The sequence below is a fragment of the Ammospiza caudacuta genome, chromosome 2 (assembly GCF_027887145.1).
Source record: "Ammospiza caudacuta isolate bAmmCau1 chromosome 2, bAmmCau1.pri, whole genome shotgun sequence".
NCBI classification, from domain to species: Eukaryota; Metazoa; Chordata; class Aves; order Passeriformes; family Passerellidae; genus Ammospiza; species Ammospiza caudacuta.
In genome coordinates, this window is record NC_080594.1 from 100351537 (window position 1) to 100376344 (window position 24808).

The following is a 24808-nucleotide window of genomic DNA, read 5'->3' on the forward strand; positions in this document are numbered from 1 at the left end:
ATCTTCTGTGGTGATGTTGGCACTTTGGGATTGGTTATTACTAAAGGTGTACTGGTCAATAAGGGTGAAAGGTATTGGGGGAAATAGGTAAATATTGTATACGTAATTTTGAGTATAAAGATAGGTGACCGCCCCGAGGGCTCTCAGTGTGCTCATGGCTGGCTGCTGTGCAGACCTCTGTTGGGCCAAGAGAAAATATTTTAGATAAAAAACTAATAAACACTGAAGACCGAGAAAAAACTTGAAGCCTCTTCTCGTCCTTTGAAGCGCGGGCTGTCCAAGGCCACCCCAGGCCTTTCCAGGTCATTGAAACAGCCGAGAAACCGACAGATATCCCAAAATAAATTATGGGCTTATGAACAGAACTTTTTAGTTGACAATCTCAAGTTTATTCCATACTTCCACCCATTGTCTTGGGGTCAAACAAATGTTACCTTTTTAATAACAGCTTCTTTCCAGATCTTGCTGTAGTTCAAAGAACCATGTGCAGATGTTCAAGGTTACTTTCCTGCAAGAGACAGGGAAATTATTACATTTCTCTTAAGAAAATAGAATCTTCTCTACATTTGCCTAATATATGTATTAGTCTGTGCTGCCTGGGTTATCTCACAATAAAATAAAATCTTGGAGGCTATGTCAGTATATGGAGAGTCACTGAGATATTCACTGTGTAACCAGGCATTGTGATCTAACCCCAGCTGAGAGCTAGATGCCATGGAGCCACTTGCTCACACACCTGTAAATAAATCCCCTGGGTAATAATAATAACAATAATAATAATAATAATTAATAAAAAGGAGACAACAAAAAGAGAGAGAGAGAAATAAAACACAGAAAAAGAAGTGATGCACAATCTAATTGCTCACCCCTTGCTGAGCAATGTCCAGACAATCCCTGAGCCATGAGAGGCAGCTCCCAGCCAGCTCCTCCCAGTTTTATACTGGGCATGATGTTCTGTGGTGTAGAATAACCCTTGGGCCAGTTTGTGTCAGCTGTCCTGGCCCTGCTTCCTGCTGGCTTCTTGTACGCCTATCCACTGGCAGAGCATATGAAACTGATAAGTCTTTACTTGGGGTAAGCAACAAGTAAAGCATTGGTGTGTTATCAACATTGGACTGTAACAGCTACTAGAAAGAAAGAAAATGAATAAAATTTCTATTCCACAAAACCAGGACACTAGGAATGAGAAATAAAAGAGTTTAATTTCTCTTTTAAATTCCTGTACACTCTAAGAATATCACATATAGGTATCTCTGAGATGATTACCTTGTTTTGAAGAATCAGAATTTGTTTAAATTTCTTCTTCTCTGCAGTAGTATTTCAGCTTGTATGTTTTAATGAGAACTGAAACAAATGTTGACTTTCATCTGGATAGTATGTGAAGCATGCTTTGCAGATGCACATGACCCTACTCAATTTAACTGGCATTAGCAGTGTTTGAGGATGATTTAGATGTCCTCTGCTGACTCAGTTAGGAAGCATGCTAGAAAAGCAGAGAATCATGTGCTTATCTTGTACCCTCCTGTGGTACCTCCAGTGCTCTACTTGCTGCTGCTTTTTTTTGATTGATATATCTGACTACTTCAGTCCATGCAGGGGGATCTCTATACACTCAGCTGGAAGATAGAGGTATCTCCTAGGAGATGGGATAGAAATATTTTAATAAGAATATTGTATTTAAAAAAAAATCCTTGCAGTAAATAAATCAACTTTGGTTTGGTTTGGTTGTTTGGTTTTTGAATGGATACACTGATTTTTACGGAGATAATTATCTTGCACAGAATCAGCACCTTCAGCTACAGTAAAGAATACTTTCCATGCAGCCTCAGTCCAATTAAGAGTTCTAACTCTCCATTTGAAAAGGTAATCAAAATTTCATAGCAAAAATCTAAGACTGATATTTATCCAAGCTGTTCTCATTTGGACCTGGACAAGAAAATGAGAGAAAATCTGTCAGAATCTGAAGGGTATTGAAGGGAGACCACTTCAGATATTTCTGAGCATAAATCAACTCACTAGCTAAATTAAGGTGTCCGTACTGTGCAACTTCAGCTCACTCAAAATGCAAAGCCTGGGGTTTTTTGGTAGTCCTTCCAGCAAAAACAGTCTCAAAATAAAAATGCATAAATCCATTCCAGTCTGGGCTGCCTGCAGGGATGTGAGAGAAATAAAACATCCCAACAAGATGAATTTATGACATCTGGAGCGGGCTCAGTACAATGAGGTTTGGACCAAAGACTGCATGACCACTTGCTGAGCTGTCCACAGTGACAGTGAGCAGAGAAGGAACATAGCAAACCTTTTACCTAATAATTGAGCAAATAGTCTAGATATTTTTTTAACAAAACTATTTTGAAAAATATTTCAGTAACAGCTAAAAAATGTGACTAATAAAATCTCTAATTTTGTCCAGGAGCATTTGCAGTAAGTCACAAGAAATGCAGCTTCTATCCTCTCTGTATACTTTTATCAGCACAGAAATAAAACAGGTAATTTACAAAATGCCAAAAAATTGCTTGCCAGAACAGAACAACTCTATTTTTGTGCTTGGTTGAAGGTCTTTTGTTATCTTCTTAAGGGGTGGGAACAAGAATAGCATTCTGCTGAATGTCAAAACAGCTTGACAAATTTTTTAGCAGCATTACAAAGTCATGATCTGCTTTCGGTATTGACAAAATTAAAGGTATTATGGAAAAGGTAAATATTCTATATTCCAACCAATATGGGTTGAGTGAATTTGACTTTTGGAATTTCTTGCACACTATGAAAAGGAAATATCATGAATATTAATCCTGTCTCTAGGTTAAAGAAGGAGCAGAAATACTGCAAATTAGATTTATCAATATTGAATACAGAAGTAATTTAAATTCTAAACATGTTTTACTCTTTACAATATTTGATGTAGAAGTCACATACCTGTCTCCTTATACAAAGAGAAAAAATAAGTGATCTCTTTTTTTATATGCTTCCTCAAAAGTCTTTAACAGCATCTGGATTAAAAAAAACCCCAAATTCACAAATAATTTTGACAGCAGGAAGCATCAAGCATAAGAATACCTGGATTTTAACTGATATATCTGATATAAATCCTTTCCTTTTGGTGTTTGGATTTGCTAAATCTTGTCCTTCAGTGCAGTCTAGTTTTAAAAGTTCTTATTCTGTCAGAATCTTTACAATCAAAATTCAAAATAATAATTTTGTTTAAGCCCAGAAACTGGTTCAGGATAGTTTAGCAACCTCTCATTTAGAGAGAAAATCCATTGAGAGGGGAAGAGTAAAGACAGAATGGAAGTTTTCCAAGAATCAATAAATGTTTAGGAAAGTACTGGAGATGAGAATGTGTAAAATTGTTATCAAGCCTCCATGTTGGTGCACTTATTCACTTGTTCTTGGAAATGTGGAAGTCAGAGGGAAAGGGTTTGGTTTTCTGATGTGGATCCAGGTGAATGTAAGAGATTTACCATATCACTAAGAAATGGCTTTTCTGAAAAATATAGAGAATATCCCAGAGGAGCCTTGGTTTGCAATATGATCTGGAAAAACACTGTACCTCCTTTGTAACTTGGTGCCATGAAAACTGAGTTACCTGCAGGAATTACACTCATAACTAATGTTGAGTTTAAGGTATGCAGTACCTTCATTAATGTGCAATTAACTGTCCCTATGAAAGAGAGGAGGAAAGCAAGCTGGGCTTTATCTTGAATTCAGTTATTTGAGAAGTGGTTTTCAAAAAAGTCAACACCAGCATTCCCACAGCCATAGATACAAATCTACATGGAGCTCATGTCCTCCTTATTTACTTTTTTAGGTGTATGGTGGGTTTCTAATCTCCTCAGAAGTTACTTTTCTACAGCAATTTGTAAAAAAGTCCTGAAGCTGCTCTGAAAATCTTTCCTCCCAAAAGAATGTAACAGTGACAGCTAAGAACCCAGAGGCCCACCTGCCTGGCTGCATTCTGCAGGTGACACCTCTCTGCACAAGTAGGTTTTTTGACACCTGGCAGACAGTGCCAGCAGTGGGCAGGAGCTTTGCGTGGACTGTGGGATGTGTCCCGCCCTGGCAAGGTGTACCATGACACCTGGGTGCCTCAGAACTCCTTATCAGGGGATCAGTCTGCTTCTCCATCCAGAGGAGCTGCTTGGCTGTGTAATTTCTAAGAGTCCCTGTTTTGGTTTTGCTTTATCTGGCTGGAGTGTGGAGGGGGACAACGCGAAGTGGAGAGGCTCCAGCTCCCACCTTGCCAGCTGCTGGCCCTGGAGAGCTCTCCCTGCAGCAGAGCCCCTTCCTCACTGGCCCCATGGGTGTCCCTTAAGCACTGGGCATGGATGGTGTCAAGGGATGTTTCACTTTAGCTGCAGGCTAAAGTGAAGATGTGGCTAGGAAAGCAGCAGGTGAGCTCACAAGAGGAGAAGTTCTTGTGCATATTTGGCAAATTGCAGGCCATTAGGCTTGATTCAATATTGGTTGTTAATCCAGGACTGCTGTTCTTTCCTCCTCAGACTGGTGCAAACATAAGGAATAATGCAAGTCCACTCATGAGGAGAAGTTTTCAGGGGATTAATGTCTCAGGCATTAAACAGATCTCAAGAGTATTATTATTCACATCAGGTCAAGGAGCACTTTGAAGGCTGCTCTTGATCTCATGTAGGACCTTCTTCCCTGTAGCTGCAGCCTGACAGATCTCTGCACTTGTGTTTCCCAGTCTCCAGATTAATGGTTTTCTGAGTATTTGAATTTGCCTTTCTAGTTTCATCTTTTCATAATGTTGCAATATATTTTCTCATCTAGACAGTATCAGCTTAGCTGGCTCCAAAGAAGTAGTCATGGATAAATACAGTTTCTTTAATAAAATTTTCACTGTAAAATAACAAATTATTAAGCATTATCTCCATTGTATTTCTCTTTATATTTAGCCCATTTTATGTAGCCAGAGTTCAAAGTGTGCAGTTTTTGATAATCAAACACTAATTAAAAAATTCTGTTTCATAAAGTGTAATCATAGAATGCTTTGGATTGGAATGGTCCTTACAGACATACAGACAGTGTCATTCCAGTCCCCCTGCCATGGACAGGGACACTTCCCACTAGACCAGGTTGTTCAGAGCTCCATTCAAGCTGGCCTTGAATACTCACAGAGATGGGGCATCCACAACTTCTCTGGACAACCCATTCTAGTGCTTCACCAATCTCATAGTAAAGAATTTCTTCCTAACATCTAATTTAAATCATCTCTCTTTCAGTGTAAAGCCATTCCCCTTGTCCTGTCGCTGCATGTCCTTGTAAATAATCTGTCTATATGTCTCCTGCAGGGTCCCTTCAGGTACTGAAAGGACAGAAGATGGTGACTCCAAAGCCTTCTCTTGCCCAGGCTAGACAAACAGCCTTCCCTCATAGGAGAGGTGCTTCATGCCTTGGATCAACTTGGTGGCCTGTAATTAACACAATCACATGGGAAAATGCAGAACAAATCCTATTTTTTCTCTTTAGTGTTGGAAACAGGTTAATGATGAGCTACTGGAATAAGAGTCTGTTTTAAGTCCAGCTGGAGGTAGAGCACCTCACTGCCACTCATCTGACCCATCTTTTCTTTCCCTCCCACTTCAGTGGAATGAGGAGGAGCATTGAAGTAAAACTTGTATGTTGAGATAAGACCAGTGGAATAATTAAAAATTAAGTAAAATACAAAAATAATGGTAAACAGTAATAATGATAATGAAAAGGGAAAAAACCCAACACATGATGCACAGTGCAATTGCTCACCTCCTTCTGACAGAGCCCTCTTCCCAAACCCAGATCAGCCAACCTTTCAGGCAATTCCCCCAGTTTATACACAGGGCATGATGCTCTGTGGTGTGGAATATCCCTTTGGTTAGTTCAGGTCACCTGTCCCAGCTGTGCTTCCCCCAGTTTGTTTTTTTTTTTTTTTTTTTTTTTTTTGTCCTTGCTTAGGATAAACATGATTTAGCAAAAAAAAAAAAAAAAAAAAAACCTTCAGTGTGTTATCAATGCTATTTGCGTTCTGAATCCGAAAGAGAGCGTTGTGGCAGGCACTGGGAAGGCATTCAGTGTGTGGAGCCAGGGCAGAGCTGCTCCAGGTGGGCACAATCCGCTCCCGGTCCCGGGGCCGCTCCGCATCCTCCGCCCAGCCCGGAGCATCCCGATCCCTGCCCCAGCCGGAGCATCCCGATCCATCCCTGCCCCAGCCCGGAATATCCCGATTCCAGCCCGGAGCATCCCCATCCCTGCCCCAGCGCGGAGCATCCCCATCCCTGTCCCAACCCGGAGCATCCCCATCCCTGCCCGGAGCATCCCCATCCCCATCCCGGCCCTTCCCCGCTAGATGGGGCTGCGAGGCACGGCATGAGCTCAAAGGCAGCCTCTGGTGGGAGGGAAAACACACTTTCCTGAGGAAAACCCAAAATGACAGCGGCAAAAATGCTTGCAAATGTCCTGGAGTTCTGGTAGATGCCTTGCAAAAAGCATGTCCCGTTTCCAGTGCGTGAATTTTGTGGCATCTATACCTCACTGTAGTTTTCTGAGGACTGTTTGGAAGGAAGGGCTATATTCTCAAAAGAGCGCAGAATTTTATTTCCATAGCTGTCAGTTTACTAAAAATTGAGAATGTGAACATGCTTGCAGGCATTCTGCAGGAAAAATTAATTACACAGGCTGAACTTCTGATATTTTTTGCAGCTTCTTGAAAAATGTGAATTTATTTACATCTGAGACTTTCTCTTTTATTCTCAACCAGATCTAACACTACAGTGTTTCCGGTCAGCAAGACAAGCTTTAGAATGCTTGCATATATAAAAAAAATATTGTTTAAGTACCTTTTATTATGGACTAGTTAATGTTACGCAACTTAGTGAGTTGTTTATTGAAATAGCTGTTTTCCCATCCACTCCATGAAAAAAGAGACTGCACAGCTGGGGATGTTAGCTGGTACACAGTCTTTTTCAATGTTATTTCAATGACAGCTTTGGGTTGGTGGTTGAAAGAAAAATATTTTCCAGCACAGCTAGTTGAAGAGCCAAGGCCATGACAAAATTGTTTAGCAGTAAAAGAACTGACTTTTAGAGACTCTTTAAAAGAAGCCTGAAGCAACTTAGAGGCACAATGTCATATCAGATAGTAGCACCACTTTTTTAACCAGCAAATAAAGCTATTTTGATGATGCCAGCTCAATAATTGTTTTGCAATAGCTAAATGCAATGATATCAGCATTTTCAGAGTCTGTGAGACTGGTTTCCTTTATGCTGCTATGATACCATATTATTATTTGATATGATATACTCTATCAGGAACCAGCATAGGAATAATGGTCAAGAGTAAAAATGATTAATTCAAATGAAGAAAATCTTCTCTTTTCAAAAAAATACTGTTTATCACACAGTTTTCCTCTGAAAAGAGACCCTGTGAATCTGATATCTGTAAGTTTTATGTTTACTGTCTTTCAAGAGCTCCAGTATCAAAAATGGTTACTTTCCAAGCTGTTTGCTTTTCCTAACTGCTATTTCTTCAAACTAATCTATGGTACAGACTGATTTCCTGGGCCTCAGAAATAAAACACAAAGGTGATTTTTGCAGAAGATACTGAAGATGATTTTTGTAAGGGTCCAGTTTGTACAGCCCATTGCCAAGCTGATGAGGGTAAATAGGTACACGGGAGGCATCAGACCAAATCATTTTCATGGGAATGGGTAAAGCACAATAAACTCTGTCTGCTTATCAAAAGTGCCAATAGAGGTCATTGCCATTTTTCACTAACATTTAGAGAATCAAGCTCAAGGTCCTTTGTTTGGATCCTTTGGCTGAGTTACCTTCATCCCTGGAGATCTGGAGGTCTCCAAACTCCACCAAGGACCCAGGACCCTGAGTCCAGCTGGCTCTGAGGAGAGGCAGGGCAGCCCAACCAGATCCAGCTGTGCTCTTCCATGGAGCCAGGGCTTTATCCCACAGGCTCTTGATGCATTCAGCTGTTCAGTGTGGTTTATCTACATTTGAGAAATTCAGTCGTACTGCTACAGGGCCATAAGGGTCTGGGGCACATGGGGTCAGTGCAGCAACATTTGATGCTGTTACAAAATGGAGCTTCTAAGAAATTTGTAGTTCTCAGGAAACTTTGAATAATATCACTTGATCAGATGATTTAGAGTGAAATCAAATTTTGAAATGCAATTTGTCATGAATTAGAAACCCTTCTTCTCTGCAGTGAAGACATCTTCTGCCACTAACACAAGAAAGCAAGAATTTATATACCAGGTTATCATTAGGGTTAGAAGGGGTTGCCTTAAATTTACTTGACCCAGGAAAAGCAAGCTCAAGTTCAGATTGTTTAAGACAAAAGCAAAGAAACAGCTAAAGAATATAAAAAATTCCAAAAAAATTTATAATTCTCTGCTCTACATTTAAATAATCCTATTTTCTACCATATTTTGTGTCCTTGTCTTTTCCCACTCTGGTAATTACCTCTTTAACCATTTCCCTTGGGAACAGACAATGTTCTGTAGGCACATGGTACTGAGGGAAACAAATGCACACTGGTGTAATCCCCTTGAAACACCACACTAGGTATGATGGCACAAAACAGCACTAAAGAGTTTTAGCAAAACAGAGCAAGAACTCATATTCCTTTCTATTCTGCACATATGTATTTCCTATGGCATATATGCAAGAAATGAAAAGCTCTTTTATTAACAATCCACTCATACAATATTATTCTTTGTTAGCTTAAGTTTCCAGTGTGAAAATTTAAAAATATATATATATGCTTAATATTTAGATATTTATGTGCTATAAATTTTTTTTTTTTACATACTTAATTCACCTACTGACAGGCTTTGTATACTAATGCAAATTAAAGATAACTGTTGCTGGTTTATGACATGCAAAGTTCTTATCGTTTGTTAAAAACAGCTGGACCAAAAGATCACAAAAATGATGTGGTTGCCTTTCCCTGGAAAGAGAGTCTGTCATGCAATATCATGAGGTGATAAATGAATTTGCTATAAATGAATCAGTGTGACCAAAATCAGTACAATTCCTGAAGGAACATCAGCCCAGACTGACCAGTTTTATCTGGCTCATATTAACATACAAAGTATGCCCATGGGTGAATTTAACAAAATTCATTCTTGCACTGTAAGCTATCTTTACCTAGAGACTACCTTTACCCAGAGCAAAGATCACTCTCTTCAACATCTAAATAAAATCTCTTCTGCTTTGTGACAGGACAATAAAGGTTGATTCAGAACATTTGATACATGCTAATTTAGAAAACAAGAGGAAATTGTTTTCTAGGAATATCCATTTAAACGTCTTTCACAAACGTCACAGATATTACGTTTCTCAAGAACAAGAGATTTAACACTGCATCTGCAGTATATTTTTAAAAACACCTGAGGTGTGTAAAATGCACTGGTTCTCTAATAGCAAAAACATAGAACTAGGAGGGCCCTGAAACAGTCAAAGATATTTGCTGCCACTGAGTATTTAGGCATTGGCAAGAATTAAAAGAAGTTTCTTAAGCAAGCAATTACCTTACTGACAATTTTTACACTACTTTGCATTTCCTTTAAATGTCTTCAAAACTCCCCCAGTCACCACAACTGTGTATTTCTACAGGTGCCAGCAGGACTTTGCATAATTCTTTGTCTCTGTCTATGGTGGGGCTGTGGGATGTTGGCTGTGATTTGTTGAATGAGCAAATTAATCTGTGGGTGACTGTATGTTTTTAAGGACCCCCTCACCATGGTGACATATGATTTACTTAGTGCATGAGTTAATGGTAGTTTCAAAGCTATAACCTGGGCTACTGAAATTAGAATTCACAGCTTTCAAATTCTGTCCAAACAAGCTCGGTCAACATTAGCTGCCATTTTTATTGACAAGCAAACAGAATCTCTTGATTGTCAAATTTGAGCTTAGCTTCATCAAGCATGATTTGTTCTTCACCTCCCAGCTCTGGATGTGCAGGTGGATGACAAGCACAGTGGGAAACAGGCATGGATGGGCCACATTTAATCCTCTTCTTTCCCTCCTCCTCTTAAAGCTAGATACTACTATTTTGTCTGCAGCTACTTTGTTCTTTATTCTATTTCTAATATCTCTACATCCTGAGGCTCTTCCAGTTTAGTACTGATGTATCTCAGAGCCCAGATTTACTTCCAGACCCTTCAAGATTCGTTTCTTCAACTTATGATCTGTATAAGGAAAAAAATTATTTCAGTCAGCAGAGGACAGAGTTGTCAGCTTCTTTTCAGTGTATAAATGGCATCTGCTGGACAAGATCCCTTTCTGCCAGGTTAACCTATGGACAAGGCTCAGGTGTGGCAGTGTTACCAGTCTGTAAGTTGTATCTGGTACACCTGTTTTATTACTTGCTTGGTGTTCTGCCCTTTTGCAGGGCTTCTGGGAGTACCAGGCATCACTAGAACCACAGTGTAATTTACACCAGGTCACTGATGCTCAGAATAATATTGGGTTGTTTGCTCCTCCACTTGTTTCAGGAAGCATTGCAGTGATCTGGCAGCAGCAGTGCTTGCCTTAGCTGTATGATGCCTCCCTAGTAAATACAAAGGCAGAAAAGGAAGGTAGCACCTCTTTCAGGAGAACTATTTTATTTTTAACTTGAGAACCCAACCATGTGAGCAGGGTTGACAACAGGGATGTCACAAACCACATTACTAGTAGTAAACAGGATTCTGAAGTGCCAAAGAATGAGCTTAAGTTAAAGCTTACCCTAACCTTGTCAAGGTCACAGAGGTGTGATGCTGCCTTCATCTCTGTAGGAGATCTCATATTTCTGAGGGTATTTGCTGTTGTTTTGGAGAGCAAATGCAAGATTTTCAGCCCTGAAAATAATACACAGCATAAGCAGCTGGGGACAGCTGAAACTGTTGTTAATGTCTTGTTAAATGGATACTGTTAAATATGATAAGTACTTTCCAGGAAAAATTTTATGGAAAAATTTTGCTCAGATATTGCCATGCTGTCACAAAAGGGAGCATATACCGAAGAATTCATAGCTTGGTCCACACTGTCAAATGTTCACTGCTAAAAAGAGACATAAATAATGTAAAAATTGATTCTCATGTGGGAACGTTCCTTGACTCATTGAAGTATCTATCATGCCTTCCTTCCTTTTTGTATAAGACCTTTGAATTAGATGTGCACTGTTGAAAACATTTCTGCAAGTGTCTTGTGAAATCAGTTGTTGTCTGTAGAGAGATATGGAGATGCTTAGTATGCATTGCCATAAGCAAAGTGTGGAGACAGACCTTGTGCAGTGCCAAACTAAATAACCACAGTAAATGGAGTCATTATTAAGTCAATCCTTAAAACTTAAAATGTAGATATTCCTGCTGAACCAGAAACCCTGTGTCACTTGCGTCACCATAGCTTTAAAGCTAGAGAGAGTGCTCTAACAAAACCTAACTGGAAAGAAGAATTTGATCATGAAAAGCAGTGATTCTATTTTCAGAAAGGTACCATATACTCTTTTCCCTGAAAAAAAAAGTATTTACTACAGTAAGCTCTGAAAAAAATGGCTAAACAAAGCTGCCCTCAGCTCAACCAGCAACATTGTGATTCCTGTAACACACTCCAAATGGCTTCTAACTGTGGTAAATTCCTTATGTTATAAATCCAGCTGAGTTGTCAAAAGTAGTACTTCTGAGAATAGATGGAGAAGGAAAAGAAGACTACTAAGTAAGGTAACAGCAGTTTGTAGGTGGAAAGTACAAATAAGAAGGAATGGTTATGAGGCAAGTAAGAAATTAGTTGAAAGGATAAAAACCCTTAAAAGGCTGCCTCTAATGCAGCCTCTATTGTTTCTATCTTGTCAAGTATTCATGTTGATAAATCATGTGTGGCTGGAGTGAGAACCCTGGTCTGAGGGAATTGCTCTCTAGAAACATTCAGCTGCCTCCCACAGCCAGTGGCTCAGTTCACTTCTCTTTTATGCAGTTCTGCATTGAGAATGTGCTCACTCCTTGCAGTGAGCAAGCTACAGCACGCAAAGAATCTCTCTTACTGGAGAGTTTTGATTTTTTTTTTCTCAAGTTTTAAAAAATTTCTCACGTTCTGCAAAAATAACATTTGATACAGAAAACTAAAATGTGAGAGATCCCAGAATGACCTCTATCAAGAGCTCGGTGTACATCATGTATATGACATTCAATGTAGCAATGCACATACCATCCATGACAATGTTAAATTGGCAAGGAATACAAATAACAATAATAACAAGGGCTTCTACAGATACATTGACCAGAAAAATAAACTTATTCATATAGAAGTCCTCTAAAAAGTTCTAATTGTGGTAAACAAATGCTTTCTGACCTTTTCTTTTCAATTTTGCAAAAAAAAAAAAAAAAAAAAAAAAGTCCCATCTGAGCTATTTGTCTCAGTATCGGCTACAGATAACGCAGAAACAGGCTCCTCTAGAGTACCAATCATTAAACCTGCAACAGTACTCAAAAATAGATCAGATAATTTGTACCTTCTCTCCACCACCTACAAAGAGAAGACAGATTAGTCATTTAGAACATGTCTGTAAATAGACAAAAATGAATCCTACCCCCAATTTTCTATTAAGTCTGTTGTCCCTAACTAAAATATTGTAATTTTCTGTGTCCTACAATCTCTCTGTGCTGGCTAGAAAAATTATAGGGTTTTTTTAAGAATGGTTATGTTTATGCTTGCCACCTAGTAAAATTGGGTACAGCTCTCTCAGCAATAGTGTAATATAAATAAATGCATGTGTTAGCCAAAAAGCTTAAAAATTGCTAAGCATCAATTCCAGTATCTAAAAAAGTAGCTTTATTAGGTAATAGGCAGTTGCATACAAAATCCTGCTTACAAAATCAAAAATTGAAAGGTAGGGGGAAAGCAGCTGTCTCATTAAAAGTTTTTGTATCTGTAACACAGTGTTTCCAAACTTCTGCAGGGAGCACTTTTGGATAGATTACTAGCAAATAAACATTTTAATCGATCTCTTCTTACTTATATTCCTAACATAATCCTGGAAATCTGTTTTGAGTTCTTCTGCTTCATTTTTCTTTCTTCAGGGACTTCTCTCTCTTCCATGGGATTTTTATATTCCTTGTCATTCTCTCTTTTTTGTTCTTTTGCTTGAGCCCTCCTTCCTCATATTGTCTCTGGAAATTTGGATTAACACTTATGTCATGAAGTCACCAAGAAAGCTTCCATAGCAATTTCATGTAAGTTTCTTCACTGATTTCCATAGATGCTTCCCCATTATAGCAAAAAAAGAGCAAGATGATAGGGAAAACAGCTTTCATACTGCAGTTCATAGTCAGTTCAGTTCTCCTGGAGAGAAGGTTCACTCTTAGAGTAAAAAAATGCCCAGCATTTTTGGGAAGTTGTCCTCCAAAAGGCTTTCTAAGGTTCCCCTCTAGAGATAAGGCAAAATTTGAAAACAAATCACCAAATTAAATCAAATTAATGGGTACAAATATGCTGAAAAGCTTCACATTTATAACATGTAAAACAAATCTTTATCCAATAGTGTGGAGAAGTATTAAGGAATACATTATTTCCTACAGGCAAACACAAGGCTCTGATTACACAAACCCATCTCTTTCTAAGCCATTGCCTTGCTTCTGGTGCAATTTCCATTTTGAAAAACCATCTTATGAAATATCCTTGCATGCAGGGAACTTGTTTGGATTCACTAAGGTTAGTGCTTCAATTCCTTGTGGAATAAGGAACACGTGTCAGCTCTGTTTGCCTTCAGGCCAATGAAAAGGAATCTGTCCATGGAAATTAGATAATTTCTTAGCAATATAATTTAAACATTCCTCTCTTCTCCCCATATTATGAAATATTGCATTAAGCACTGCAAGATGAAAATCAGAAGTAGCTCAGACATTCTAGTTGGCTTGCTGACTATGTATTATTTTCCAAGTCCATGCAAATTACTAACAGAAAAAAACAGCATTCAAGATAAGCTCTTGACTTATTCATAAGAGATAAGAGATTATAAAGTTAACTGTATTTTCTAGTTTTCTGTCACAATGCCCCAGCAAAAACATTGCAAACATGAAACCTACCAGATTCTGGATGAGTCTGAAATGACCTAGCTCTGATAAAACCCACAGAGCTTTGCCTGAGCAAAGCAAGCCTCACACAACAAACCAAACAACCAACAACAAGAAAATCCCAAACCACAACCAATTAAATTGAATTAAAATATCTGTGTCTTTCTGGGGCGATGTCCAAAATCAGCTTGGAATTGGATTTGGGAATGCTGACCTCTACAGATTTTTCCATGGCAGGTCATGAGCATTAGAGGATGCGTGAGTACTAGTCATCATCTGCCAGTTCAAGGTGCTTCCAGGCTCAAGAGCATTTATTCTATTAGGAAAGTTTCAGGAATTTTGAGAACCTGCTGTCTCAAACTCTGATTTAGCATATGCCTTATAATAATAACAGCAATGCAGAAACAATACAGGTAAAGTTTAACAGGCTGCCTTTGGAAGCCCTCGCTGTAATATTGCTCTCTAAGAGACAATCCCTTCTGGTATTTCCTGTGGAGTAGGTAACTCCCCTTCCTCCATCCTGCCCCCAGTCTAGGAAAACATCTTGTCTGGTTCTTTATATCTGGGAAAAGTCCAAATAATCATCCCAGGGAATAATAACAATAAAAGGATATTTCTGATCCCCGCAGGAGAATGTACAGTAACTCTTCAATTGATAACTTACATTGTCTGTATGAAGTATGTAAGTCTTCTAAAATAAATTACTAATAGTACTTTTAAAAGCTAAATTACTAATGGTACTTTTTAAACCATGCATTTCCCTTATTTAAAATATGTACAAAGAGAGACAGAGACAGATGTATGTATAGACGTTCGTATATTCAAAATGGTCCCAAATAAAAATAGTAGTATAAGATAATCCTAAAATTTATTGCTTTTGGAGTGCAGTGCTTCATCCAATCCTCAATATGCTTAATAGATCTTTATACACTAAGAAGAAAATTCAGACCTTTCCTTCCTTGGAATTTCTTTTACTTTGAACAGATTTTCATATTTCATTTGATACTATCTACTGACCTGGTTTTCCATGTATGCCTTAACCTTTTTAATTGATCTCCTCATTGCCCAAAGCATAGTATTGCAATTCTACAATCTGTTTTTCACTTTGCATAAAAAAAAATTCCTTAACTACTCAGGAAGTTATTGAACAGCATAAACAGCAGACTAATCACAAAGTTGATTTACATTTTTAATCCTTTGGTTGTAGAGCATTACTCTTCCTTACATCAGAAAATAAATTTGATAATTGTGGAACCAAGACTTTATCACTGCTAACATTCTTTTGGGAGCTCTATTAAGAACTTTGGTGTAACAACACAAAAAATAGCGCCACAAGGAAAATGCAGAAAATGTAGTGAGAGTTTCCAGGGAGTTCTAAGGCCACATCTTAAAATCTCAGTGAATCAAATCTCAGGGCCATTTTCTATTATAACAGTCTTGCAGCAGACTGATCTGACAGAAATGATAATACATTGGGATATCTGGTTGTGACAGATTATTGACTTTCATTGTGTGTGGGTGCCTTTGTATCTTTTTTGATCAGAGCTTTAGGTACTCTGTGTGAGTTAAATGTTAACACAAGCTGTCTTTGCAACAGCTGTTTTATTGGTTTTGCTTAGTCCAGTGATGTACTCAGAAATCATCCAATTGCAAACCACTGAGGTAAGGTGAAGGATATGAACAGACTAATATGGAAAACTACACAAGTGAAAACTGAAAGAGGGAAGCATTATTAATTACAGTATTGGCGTGTTCAATATAGACACATATTTTAATACTGATAAAATTTGAAGAAGTTTAGCAGGCCAGGTCAAAACTGGCCACTTGTCACAGCAGCATATGTTAAATTGTCACCAACTCACTTGGTATTGTCAGGAAACATTATTCAAAGATAATATTATTTTCTTATGACCTAGGAATTATAAGAATTATTTTTCTTTTCTCATGTTTTCTATTAAAAATATTAACCATTCCAAATGATTTCTGCTTTCTGTCTGGAACTGATATTGTAGAGTTTCTGTCTGTGCTTATGTCTCAATGCTCAGAGGCTGGCGGTCTAAACATGTAAATGTACATTTTAATAAGCCAGAAACCCTTAAAAAAGGCAACACAGAACAAGTTAATAACATTTTCATGTAAAATTTGTCAATTGTTCCTGTTTTCTTTCTGAGCTGATAAAAACCTGCTGGAACATCCAAACTACTGAGGCAGCTGAGACACAGGGATGCCACTTCATCTTCAGATCTGTATGGAGCTTGAGGAGGAAAGTGTGAATACTTCCTTGCTCCATTTGAGTCAATTTAGCCATTTTCATTCAAATTTCTTGTTAATCTCTGATCTCTAACTACTGCAAGCGAGAAGTGTGGAACCAGAGTGTAGGTCAAGTGTGGGAAAGTGCTCATTCCCCTGCATGCCTGAGGCTTTCATTGATAATACTTTAAAATTATGCTATTTTCCTCGTGACTGATTTCAGTCTGTTTTTAATGACAGCAGTTTAAGAAATCATTTTTATTTTAGTCACAACTCAAGTCCAGGTTGAGCTTCAAAAGCAGAGCAATCCCTGTCAAGTGGCAAGAAACCGTGAAATATAATTAGAATTACTGGTAGCCTGTACTCAGAAAAGACTTAAACCAGAATTATGTAATTATTTTTCTTCAGAAGAGCTTGTTGGCTGGATTTACTTTCCTATTAAATCCAAGAATAGAGTAAGTCTTCTACCACACTCTGTCAAACAGCAGTACAGAATTTGGTAAAAGAATTTCATTGACTTTAACTCTGCCTTGCTCTGGCTGTTTTTGTGCCTAGGGAGAGTAGGGGTCTTTGCATTTCTTTTCTCTCCATTTCTTTCTCATTATCTCTCTATCTTCAAGATAGGAAGCTCCCTTAGACGTTTTCTACACACTCATGGCAAAACCCCTAACTCTAGTCTCCAATCACACATTAATCCTCAGATAATCTCTCCTCATGCCAGGATTCTCACATGGGGCAATGTTTTACTATTTTAGCTTGAATCAGAGCTTCAGGAGAGGCCTTTGTTCTCATGGAACTGCTCCTGCTCCTCATTGCTGAGGGGCACAAACGCTCCACAGACACCAACCAGCACAGCACTTCTGTCAAGCACACCAGCCTCATCTCAGTTTGCCAATGGAGCAAACTTGCAGAGGGAAAGAGATTAAACATAGGTCATCATTTTTGCCAGGGGGGTAACTGGACCCCAAAAATTCTGACCCTTAGTTGCTCACTTACCTGTGTCCAAATGGAAAAGAGAGGGTCCATCAGTTAATACATGAGTCTGTTCCAGCTGCAAATGCCAAACTCAGTCTTATGATGGGTCATTCCTGATGTATTTGAGCAAGTTTATCCCAAGTTATTATGACTCATTTTCTGCCTTTTTTTTTTATTTTAAATATGTCTGTTACACTTTCTGTACTAGAGATTGCTACCTTTCAAAGAAAAATAGCATGCAGTGATTATTTGAAGCTAGGAGGAATACTGATGCAGTATCTCAGTGTATTATAAAAAAATGCTGATTTCAGAGTCACAATGAGAGTAATACATTCAGAACCTTTACCTTTATAGAAGGAGATAGGTAGTTATTAGTTTTGAAGACACAAAATATATTTTCCATTACATGTATTAGACAATTCACAACATGAATTCTAAGACTCAACATGTCTTAGAATATTCAAGTCTATATTTCAATATTTTTCAGTAATCTGTGTACCTACAGGGTTTATTGATCCGTATTTCTGATTTTTCCCTGTGTGTACTTGGAAATAGAACCTCACATCTGAGGCTTCTTGGAGGCCCAGTAAGAATGAATTAATCAAGTAAAAATGAATGTTTTCAAATATTCCTCAAAGGATTTGCACCATAGTAATTGTGATCTTAATTTTAATTGTATAAATGTAAATGGGCTCAATTACCCAATTAAAATTTTTGTCTTCCCAGCCACCTTTGCTGGGAATTCACAGGCAAAAATCTTGGGTTCATGTTGGATTTCTGCCACCTTCTACTTTTTTTGCTTGCAGTAAAGGTTTTTCCAGTCTGCTGTGAGCTGTCAGCAATTCAGATTGTGCCCTCAGTGCAAAACTGCATGAGTTCACCCAGACTGACTGAACTTTGAGTCATGAGGTTAAAACCCAGCCTGTGAATGACGTGGTGGGTGGGAGACCTCATTTCCCCTCCCCATATCAGAAGGTAAACACCCATTACATTTCTGCTCTTCAAAACTCACAGAAACGAGCATCAGTAGAAGCCCTGCCATCAAATAAGGAAATAAAATTAATAATATACAATATGCAACAAAAGGAATGTAATGAGAAAACATCTTTCTGAAGCAATTTTTGCAATAAAACAGGATATGCAGGTAAGGAATATTCCTGAAGAACTTCATCCGCTGTGTGGCTGTAGAGCATTGCAATTCAAGGAGTGATAAAATAGCAATTTCCTCACACTTACTCATTAATACACTTCAGCTCAGCTTTGATACGGCTGAATTGATTCTTACTGCAGAATTCAAATAAATGTTGAGGCGTTCTCCTGAGATATTCAGCCACATCACTATGTTGCATATAAAACTGTAACCAGAAAGGGCCTCAAAAGTGTGTTTTGCCTCCAAGCAAATTTTTTAGAACTATAGGCAACTGACATTTGTTTCCCTTTCAATTTTTATATAGCTAAACTGCTTATCAATATTTGCTCTTCCCATTTAACTGCTTGAATATTAGCTCTGCCTGTTTTTTGTATCAAAAAATAAAAGCAACATATACACATACTCTTTTATACACATGAAGTTTCCCCCTTCATCTCCTTCAACCTGAGCTAAAATTTTGTTTCCCCATCATTACTTTGCCCATTTTTAAAAGTTTGATTCCATTTTCCTAGATATTTAAAAAGAAATGTGTTTTAAAAGAACTTTTCCTCATTAAATGTCAACAAAAGAAGATGCTTTGACATGGTGAAATGAAATGTTAGTTTAATTTTTATATCAGTTCCATCAGCTTTTCTGCCTAAATTAAATAATAAATCCACTTTATAAATATTATTAGTGTGATTGTTCTAACTATTTTTTCAGGGGATTTACCATTTATTTTTAAAAAATCTTCATACATAAATGGATATTTCTTAAGATGTAATTTGGGGAAATTTAAGTTATAAGAGCTTCAGAAAAAGGATTTTATTTTTATAATGCATCATTTGCCTCTATGATGCCATTGAAGCAATGAATCATAATTACAAAATTTGTAAGACATAAGAAAAAATGTTTAGTTCTTTTCTAAATATCATAAAATATTTAGCCTCCAGATACACTCAAGAAAATGACATCTTATCAAGGGCAACTAGTGTTATTAATCAAAGTGACATTTGAATAAATGGCTTTGACTTTATACACAAGAACAATACAGATGATCTGCAGATTCCAGTTGTTTATCACGCTGCAGTATTTTGTTTAATGCCATTACCTTGTCACTGATTCACTGGATGCAAGCTACTTATCATTTCAAGGCTTATTCTAATGGCAAAATATGAAATGAGAACCTTATGAATATTCAGAGTCTTTCCCCATGGCACTAACTGAGGTCTATTTATGGCTGTGATTTATGAGGCTTATGAGCACAGCTAGAATTTTAGCTCAACATTAACATTCCTTCTATGCATGACATGACAGTTTATAGTTCACAGCATCTCTGCATCACATTCACTGGTAAATATAAATGATTTTTTTTTAAATCCATTCATTTAAGATAAAAATAATCTATCTAAACCTGTAAGCTCAGTTCTCATGTACAATTGTGTAAGGGGGAGGGACAAGAAGAGATCGTGGGGAGACAGCTCACTGAAACCTATCCCTGGAAAACATCCAAAGTCTTCTGATTCCCAGCCAAACCAAGAGCAGTGTCCAGCTGCGATGCTCCCCACTAGCAGGAAGGAGTGAGAATGCAATAACAGAATCCAGGTAAAGCTGCTGTTTCTGTGCCTTATGCTTGGTACATCCCTGCAGTCCCGTCCCAGGTGCAACCTCAGCACACACAGGCAGGTTTGCATTTGGCTGCAGGGACAACTTCCATGGATGTCAGTGGATCTCCTATGCCTGGATGGCTGCCACAGCCAGCAGGAGAGTCAGTGTTTGCCCACAGCTAAGGGGGAAGAAAATAGGGATAGAGGGTGAGAGCAAGGGCAGGAAACACTGGACTGCTGCTTTGGGAGTGCCTGCACCAGAAAAGCAGAGAGCTTTGATGTCCAGTTGGACAAGGAAGCAGAAGAAACAGGCACAGCTTGGAGGAAGGAGTCTGTTATTAAACAGACTGGATGTGCTGAGGTAATCAAGTGAAAGGGATTTTATGAAAGGAAAACTGTTAATCAACAATAACCATAGGAGAAGAATGGTTCTTTACCTATGTGTCACATAGGTAAAGACTGGAGTTTGTAATGATTACAGGAATGCATTAGGCACTCAGTTTGGCCTTTTGGGTTGGGGCTTTCAATTCTTCAATGCAGACAAGTATTTTCCACAGCTAGGAATAAGATTTAAGCAGGGAATAGAGAAGTTTCTGGGGGCATTCAGATCTCAAGTGGCAGGTTTGGCTATTCCAATGCTGCTCTGGTGTAAGTTTATTACAAAATCTACCTTTAGGAGAAAAGATTATTGGTTTCTTCCTAGGCACATTTGTAGGGCCACTGTTATTATTTTTAATCTAAAATTCAATTTTACATTGATATTTTTTGGAAAAATTTTCTCCTCTTCATTAATATTGTCATTCCTCACTTTCCAAGAAACACCTTTGTATTTTGTCTTTCAGAATTGCTCTTTTTAAAAATTTTACTCCAGGAACCTCAGGCACTAAACTCCCTGTTTCTCCTACTTTCCCCTCAAGGCACATTGTCTGGCTTTAAGGCTTTGTTGCAGGTTTTTATTTTACTAAACATTAGTGGCAAATGGCTTTTGGACTGCAGCATCTGAAGCAGACCTTCCATGGCCCTACTGGAAGGCTGTTTGCAAGACCCCATAACTCAGATTGGATACAGATAAATTTTGGTTATTTCTGGGCCCCTGCCTTTGCTATTCTCATCATCACAGCAGAGGTCTACAGAAAAACCCAACTGTGATAGATGGTCAGGAGGTTCTATGGATTTTGGTATGCCCTGAGGAGAATGATCTTAGAAACCACATGCCCCAGGGGATATCCAGTGTATCCCAGCCAGTCATAGGTCTGAATGCAAGGTACTTGTTGTCTTGCAAAAAGAGTTACAGGCTGTATCTAATCCATGTAATTTGAGGACTCACTGCACCTCACAAAGGCCAAAAGCAGAATTTTCATGAACCTAACTCCTCACTTGGTTCTCTTTAAAGTGTTACAAGGGATTTAAAATTTAACACTGATCAGGAGGCCAAGTAGCTCTTCACAGACGTGTAGCATTACAGCTGTCTGTTTGTAACCACAGAAAGCAGATATGTCTCAGAGAAATTAAATTGTGACTGTCCAGTTGAAATAGTCTGTCCTCTGTAAATAGAGCTAGAGGTAGAATCTCCAGATTTTTTATCCTGTGACAGCCAATGATTTCAGTAATTTGGGGCATCCAGACAGACTTCAGAAATTTCACTAAGTTACAGGTCTTTTCATCATGATCTCCCCACCTGCAATGGATTTTATGGGCTTTACTCATGCCAACCCAAAGATGCTTTAAATATTGCATAATTCAGCTTTTCAGGGTGGGTTAAGTTAAGAGGCATGAACTAAAGAAGACTTCAAAAATAGTTTGAATGGAAAATTCATGCTTATCTCTGGCAGAATATAGACATATTTCTACATTTATATTGATGTGCAGCTAATAATATTTTATGCTTAAGGAATCATTACTCACATTGGAAAATTAATAGGAAGTCTAGGCTGGAGGAGTGATTTTGAAAATAAAACTGTATTGAGGGATAAGAAATCATTGATCATTGATTTCATGCTTGTATAACGGTAAAAACAGAAGCAATTTTATTGAACATAATTTTATGAGTGTACACAGCAGAAATAAACCTCCTGCTTAGGCTTAATGGCTTCTGACTCGTCACAAGTAAACAATAATTACAGAGAGTGCTAAATGTTGGTTTAAAGAAGCAGAGATGAGGGCCTCTAATTGTGTCACTTTCCTGGCCTTTATCCTTAAAATATCAGGTTCTTCTTTACTTATAGCCATGATGGTAAGATTTTTGTGGATTCATGCCCCTGGAAGTCATGAATAGAGCCAGCAGATTATTTGCTCCTAACTTATATTTGTAATTGCACAGAAAATAATGTCTCATTCTTTCTAAAACATGTCACATTCATATTTTTTTCTATAATACTTTTCTTTAAATATGGTGTTTAAATATCAAGGTCCCTGCACAGAGACCTCTTGAAACACAGAATTTTCTATTCTTAGAAAATTAAAACCCCATAATCATAAATTGTTCCCTACAATTGTGCAGCTCTGATCCCATCTGTTCTGTGAAAGGGAGAGAAATCTGACCTTCAATTCATTCTCTCTCCTTTTTTTTATTTTCTGTTTCCCCTTTTTTTTTACCTCCTCCTTTATTTGGCTTGTGCCTACAGGAATGCTTGTCAAGAGCTGTCCTCTGGTGCCACCCCTGCTGACACTGAAGTCTTCAAACATAACCAGCTAATGAGAGAAAGTGTCACAAGGAGAGGAGAGACATTAACTTAGGGATTTCTCTACAGTGTTTGAGGAGACTGAGAGTGTATATGGAGGACTATAAGAAAAGCCCAAGTATTGTGATGCCCTGGTGGTCCCTTCTTTGCTGCTTTGCTCCTGGCACCGTGGCCAAAGTGGATCAGCTCCTGAAGGCATGGTCATAATACTCACAGACATAAACAGGAAGCAATGCTCATTAAAAACAGACATTCCTCATTACCAGTGTTAAAAGTAATTGATAATAGAAGCTTTAGATAAAAGGAAAAAGAAAACAAATGTGAGTTCATAATATGAATAGAGGTTGACACACACTCTATTATTATCCAGAGAAGTTAGTATCCAAGCAGGAGGACCCAAAGGCAGAACTATTCCAGAAGCAATTTTTCCTTAAAGAGACAATATAAATGTACCTTTTCAACAACTACCATTAAATAAGTAATCTGCTGGGATACTCCTACATTGTAGAAGAGAGCTGCCCCATGCAGCTATCAGGTCTTGAAAGATGCAGTAATTTGTGACTAGCAAACAGGGATCAAAAGTTGAGAAGCAAATCTGAGAATATTTTTAGCTTTCAGGCTAATAGCTAAATGTTTTGGACAAGTGGAAAGTAAGACAGTGTGCCAAGTCAAGTCCTGAAAGTGAATCACAGCAGTCTTCATCTGCAGTACACAATTTAATTTTTTTTTTTTTTTAATGTAAGTCAAGAGGTTAATAAACAAAAGAAATACTGCAGAGACCAGAAAAGTATATTAAAAGCACAGATGTGCAGATATGGTGGTAAAATCCCAATGAAGGGACAAGGTTAGGTACTGCTCTATCTCTGTGCACAGTAATGGTAAATATGTATTCATATCTCCTGCATCACTTCTGCCTTGAAGTAAGGCATCCTGAACTGCTAACCAGAACTGTGATAGATATGAAACACAAATTAAAACAATCATATTGTAATCTGTCAGAGAAACAAGCAGGAACTGAAGAATGAGACTGTGCATGGAGTATATTAATGCAGCACAAAATGGCAAGAAATGAAATTATTTGGAAAGCTCAGAGGCACCAGATGCAGAGACACAGCAGCACACAATTAGGTAGTTGCACGCCAAACAGACAGCAGGACACTGATGAATGCACCAACTACAGTGAGTTCTGGCATTGTGGAAAAGGAAAAAAACCAAACCAAGCCAAGCCAAACCAAACCAAACCAAACCAAACCAAACCAAACCAAACCAAGAAAAACTAAATCACAAACAAATTTAAATTACACAGACAAAAGAAAATTCAGAAAATATGAATTGCAAGTACATAATCAAGCAGAAGTACACAGGCTTAAACTTCAGAAATGCCATAGCCTTCAGTTAAACTACCAGTGAATACATGACCTAATAATACTGGGAATGTGACAAGAAAATTTCTATGAATAAGCACAAGAGCTAAAATATGTTTTTTTAAAAAGCCACATAATGACAGCATGCCTTTAGCAGCATTGTGAGCCTGTTGGGTACTGCAGTCCCTGTCCCAGAGACAGCAGGGGTGTGGTGGCTCTTAGGGCACACACTGGCACCTCCTGCAGTCATAGTCTGGTTGCTTCTCATTGCAGGAGCCTCCACTTGGTGATTCAGGGTCTTGGTTCTTGTTTGTGTTTGTATAAATTCAGAAAGAAAAGAACAAAAGAAAGCAAGAGACACTGCTGAGGTCAGGGTTCCCAGAAGATGGGTAAGTACTGCAGCAATTATTCAGATGCATAGGTCCAAATTGTTTAAACAAAGCAGTGATTAAATGTTACTACACAGAAAATACTAAGAAAGATGGAAAATTACACTTCAGCACTTCAGTGAAAAAAGACTGATTTTGACAAATTATATTGTGTGAGAAATCCAATTGCCTTGCTACAAGTTGAACATTAATGTTGCTCAAAGGAAAAAATTGTGAGGAAAACTATTGGTAACAGTACTAAATAAAGCCATATCTATATTGCAAGTCAGTGAGTGTTCTGCTGGCTTTAGGAAATACCCATGGAGAGACATGACAAAAGCATTGCTTATAAGGACTACAGTGGGCCAAAT